Below are 5,516 nucleotides of genomic sequence, written 5' to 3' on the forward strand. Positions count from 1 at the left end.
GGCCTCAATCATGATCTTCTATCCTTAGCCTCCCAAGTGCTGGGACGACATATATGTACTCCCATGTCTGGCTTAATTAAGTTTTGAATAAAAGGAAGTGCCTTGACTATTAGAGACTCAGAATATCATTCTCCACAGTCACAATCTGCGTGAACTGCTGTTTTGAAGGTAATATGATACTTCTGAGTAACAAATGGGTCTGGGCAGGAAACCGGGTTCCTCTAGAACACCGCTAGCTCACTCTATGACAGTCGGTGGGGGCAGGGTTTGAAGGAGACATTGCTATAGGTTGGATGTTGAATGCCTTCCAGTGTTTATTGTTAAGGGTTTGATCCCACAGTGGCACTAATGGGCAGTGGAATCTAGTAAGAAATCTTTAGATCACCGGGAGCTTGAAGGGGATTGTGGCACCGCAGCTCCGTCTTGACTCTCTGGCTTCCGGTGAGAAACTTATCCTGTTTCAAGCATTCTCTACTGATAACTTCCATCCATCCCAATCGATCTACCAGATCTTATAAAAGGAGCTTAATTTGCCTTTTATTCGTTAATTATCTCTTCTTGAGTTACTTACAGCAACAGGAGGCTGAGTAATATTGGGGTAATCATTTGGGCATAAGACATACAGAGAGAGCAAAGAGAGAAAATTCTTGGCAGATCAAATGGGGTCTTTGAGAGCTTGTTTCCATGTGCAGACTTGCCTATCGCAGTTATACAGTAACATAATTGACTGTTGCCTGCAGTCTGAAAAGGCAGAGTGATGGGGCAATGCTAGCTAGATACATCACAAATGACCAACAAATAGCAAACTTAAATACTGGAAGGCAACGAACGAGATTAGAAATAGCATCTGATCCCGCCCCTAGAGGCATTGCAGCTATGGCTGCTGTGTCACATTGTGTCAGTAGGTGGCAGAGACGAGACGGGCTAAAACAACCACCAGTCTGGTGTCAGGGGGCCAGGACAGGGAGCTAGCCTGAGGCAACTACCAGTCTGGCACTTTGCAGACTTGGATAAGCTCCCAAAACGGGAAAGGAGCCAGAGACTAGAAGAACCCCACCTGAACTGCTGGCCCCAGGCCGTTCAGTGAGCCTAAGACATGAGATCCTTGCATGGGGATCTCATTGTAAGTGGGACAGAGACAGGAGTGAACCCAAGGCAGCCACCAGGCAAGCATCATGGGGCTGGATCAGGAACCTAGTCTGAGATAACCACCAGCCTGGTGCCTCGAAGGCCTGGGAGTGAGGGGGACAGACAGTGCCTAAGATGACCCCTCCTTGATGCCATAATGCAGAAGAGGGCAGAGCACTCCTGAGATAGTCAGGGGGAAGATGGGCTGCCAGATGCCTGCTCCAGGGACCAAAGGACATACTGTGAGGGACACTGTGACACACTACAACTTCCCATGATGAGATGTTTTTTCTGTCTTGTGGGGGGAGATTGCAAGGATGGAAAGTGGGTATAAGGGGGAGGAGAGATTAGTGGGATCGGGGTGTATGATGTTAAATTCACAAAGAACTAATAACAAGTCAAAAAAGAAGGAAAGAGAGAAGGGAAGGAAGGAAGATTATCTGAGTCATCCTGGGCCACGCATCCCAGTTTCTGAAGGGTGTTCTGAAGTTACTCTTTAATGTCCCTTAAAGTAAAAGCATTGTAGTGGGTTGAGATTGTGTTCCTAGAGACAGAAAGCTACCTCTGAGGCCCAGAGAGCATCCTCAAAACATCATCTATGCCTAGAAGGTTGGTATTTTTTTTTCATACCTCACGACATATTTTAAGATTATTTTTATCTGAGAATTTCGTGAACTTCTGGTGACTACATTTCAAATCACCCCTGCCCCCATGTAAATCAGTATAATAACTTATTGCTATTAATTACTAATAACTTTTATGTTGTAGTATAAGCTACATCATGTATTTAACTACAGTACCTAAATTATTCATTATCTATCTATCTATCTATCTATCTATCTATCTATCACATATCTATTTGTCTATCATCTATCTATTCATTTATCATCTATATATCTATTCATCTATCTATCCATCTATCTATCTATCATCTATCTATCTTTATCTATCTACTCTTCTCCCTAGTCCTTGACTTCATTGATCAGACTTGTTTTCCTGATTTGATTATTCTGCTCTTGTATAATCTTTTCTTGAGCATATTTAATCAGTATTTATATTTTTCCAGCAACCAAACTGAACTTGAAATTGTGGTTGTTCAGAGTGTGAATTGTGTTTAGTATTCATAATAAGATCACATTATTGCTGATTGTATGAAAAATATAGGTAGGAATGTCACTATGCCAAACTGGCATATCTTTAAATTGGTTATTTCTTATAGACTAGAAAAAGTTTCAACAGTATTTATTTACTGTAAATATCATTCTTATTTCCCCAGAGGGAGGGATGAGATGAGAACTGTACCCAAACTTTAGTAATACAAATGGCTTGGGCTAGACCCAGAATGTTTCTATCTAACTATCCCCTGGGCCAGGAAGCTTCTAGCCTCCATATAATCTAATCTTTTTCAAGCCCAGAACTTGAAGGATTCAGCTTCCAGCCTCTGTCTGCTAACCTAGGCCTAGAATGTTTCAGCCTCTGAGACTTACTGCTCAATAAACTCAGACTTTCTAGCTCTTTCTGAACTCTGGATGGCTGGTTCAACTTAGTTGCTCTGGCTCAAACTCCTCTTCAAGCTGATTGATTCAAATTGGCTTCTCTTGGCTTCTGCCTGAATTGCTTTGCTTGAAAAAAATTTCCTGTGAACTCCACAAAATGGACAGCTCTGAACTTAAACTAAACTGCTCTGAACTAAAGTGAACTCAACTGAGGTCAACTGCACTCAAGTGAACTGCACTGAACTGAACTGAACTGAACTGAACTGAACTGAACTGAACTGAACTGAACTGCCTCTCTCTCCCTGCATTGCTCTTTAAGTAGTCTTTTCCCTTATGTTTTCATGAGAGTTGTGAATCCTGTATCTGACTCATTCTGTCAAATCTTTTCCTAACTCATCACTTTGTTTGCCCCTCAATTTTTGTTTGAATTGTTTAATTTCATTGTTTGAGATTAAAGGCGTGTACTAAAGGCCTGCCTATATTCCAGACAGAAGGATTAAAGGTGTGTGGCATGTCTTCATTCCAGCTATATCACACAGACCCACAGACCTAGAAGGTCTTCGGATGTGATCCCTTGCCAAAACAGCCATGTTGCTGTATTAAAATTTCTCTACAATTTATTTGTTTGTTGCTGTTGTTTATTGATTCTAGAGACTGAACTGGGGGCTTTGCTTGTGCTAAGGCAAGTTATCACAAAATTATAACTCCAACTATTCAAAAATACTTTAATAACAAAGAGAATAAAGTATGCACATTGAGTCATCTAAGAATACTGTTTTCTTTTTCTTATTTTCTTTCTTTCTTTTTTTCAATATGCTAGATACCCAGTTGAATTTGAATTTCAAAAGAAAAATATATGAGTAGCATTCATGCTAAAGATTTAGTTGTTAGGCCATCTAATTGAGTGCCTGATTCTCATGTCTTCTAACCTAGCAGCCTTGTCTTAAAGCTACTTAGTTATTGAAGTTAGTGAAGTGTCTCAGTGTGTAAAGGCAGTTGCCACCAAGCATGTTGACCCCAATTGGCCAAAAAGTTGTCTTCTGATTTCTACATATACCTTGGCACACATGTACCCTTCTCTACATGCAGAGCCCATAGGAGCAGAAACATCCTAATCGCTGTGAGTTTTAGGCCAACTGGTCTACCTAGTGAGTTCTAGGTCAACCAGGGGTATGTAGTGAGAGCCTGGTGTGGGTGCATGTGCATGTGTGTGTAGAACACAAGGTTTTTTTTTTAACTACTCAGGTCCTCAGTCTATGAATATTAAGGATCTTTGTCATGAGCATGCTGTGTCAGGCACATAGACAGACACCTTTGTGTCTTTCTACAATGTATGTCAGATGTTTTGAATAACAACAAATTTACAATGACGTCCATTTTTGCTGGCAACATTTGCCAAAATAGTCCTGATGCCCTCAATAGTTGTCTGAAGCAAACACAGATTCTTCAATTCCAGTTTTACACATGTTACACATCATGATGTGTGTGTGTGGTGTGTTACACATCATATGGCACGTGCACACAAGGTATTAAAGAGACAAGCAGAAAGCTAATGGATGCGAAGAAAATCTGTGAGAATGAGCTAATAAACCCTGTTGGAGGAGCCACTTCAGTTAAGCCTCAGCAGCGCCATTAGGCCAAGTCTCAGGGTTAAGGGGAGCTGCAGAAGCAAGATCCCAGACTGAAGAAGTTCTAGATGTGAAGGGTAGGTCAAAGTCCAGATGGATGAATGGGTAAACAAATGCATGGCAGGTCCTGATGCATAGCAGGCACACAGACAAATGGATGTGTAGCTGGATAGAAGGGATAGGGTAGCCTCATCAGCAGTGGTTGCTGACTGAGCTGAAAGGATAGTTGGAGTCCTCTTCCTGTTGACCCCCTGATGCATATACCGGAAAGTCAGACAACCCAGATCCCTGGGAGCTGTCTCAGCATCAGTCTAGTGTCTCCTCCTTTTTATGGCGTCATTTCCTTGTTCTGAAATGTCCTATAAGTTCTTAAGTATGGTACCCTGATATGATATTTTTATAATGTGACTAGAATATACTGATCTGGTCATATGATCCCAATTACTTTTGATAAATTTATAGTCTGACACATTTTTCACATTTAGGAATAAGCTATCAGTTTGTGCCTTAAGAGTAATCCTGGGCCGGGCAGTGATGGCACATGCCTTTAATCCCAGCACTTGGGAGGCAGAGGCAGGTGGATTTCTGAGTTCGAGGCCAGCCTGGTCTACAGAGTGAGTTCCAGGACAGCCAGGGCTACCCAGAGAAACCCTGTCTCGAAAAACAAAAAAAAAAAAAAAAAAAAAAAACAAAAAAAAAAAACAAAAAAAAAAAACAAAAAAGAGTAGTCCTGGATGGATGATGTCGCAATACTATTTTACAGAATAAAACGTAATAAAGCAGGACATTGCCTGATCTCAGTAACCCTCTGAGTTCATCCTTTGTGACATACAAGGCTAGAATGGCCTGGCATCCTCTCAGGAGATATAATTATTAAGTGGAAGCAACCATCAAATGCTTCACTGACTATCGGAGTAGAAAACAAGTATCTTGGAGGAAAGAAAGAGACTTTTAAAAAAAAATTTCATTTTCATTATGTCTGCGTGCTCGTGTGCATGCCCACGCAATACTCAGTATGTGCAGAGGTCAAAGGAAAACCTTGTGAAGTAAGTTCTCTTCCAGCTCTACATGGGTTTCAGGATTAGAGCAGAAAAATCTCCTGGTTAAGAGAGTGAAACCTCTGGCCTATGTGGAGTCCTAGCCTTCCAGTTGGATGGGCTCAATCACTTTGGCTAAGGGAAAACCTCTAGGAAGGAAGGCTCATCTTAGGCCATGCTAAAGAGACTGATGAATAGGGCTGGTGAGATGGCTCAGACGTTAAGAG

At 41.4% G+C, this 5,516-nt stretch overlaps 1 non-coding gene across 1 annotated transcript; it reads left to right on the forward strand.

Moving 5' to 3' along the window:
• The first annotated feature begins 852 nt into the window (after window positions 1-852).
• Window positions 853-983, forward strand: LOC143436551 (small nucleolar RNA SNORA17). Its single transcript, XR_013106507.1, has one exon. It is a non-coding gene; the product is annotated as a small nucleolar RNA SNORA17 (small nucleolar RNA).
• The last annotated feature ends 4,533 nt before the right edge of the window (window positions 984-5,516 follow it).

This window comes from Arvicanthis niloticus, chromosome 22 (genome assembly GCF_011762505.2).
Source record: "Arvicanthis niloticus isolate mArvNil1 chromosome 22, mArvNil1.pat.X, whole genome shotgun sequence".
NCBI lineage: Eukaryota > Metazoa > Chordata > Mammalia > Rodentia > Muridae > Arvicanthis > Arvicanthis niloticus.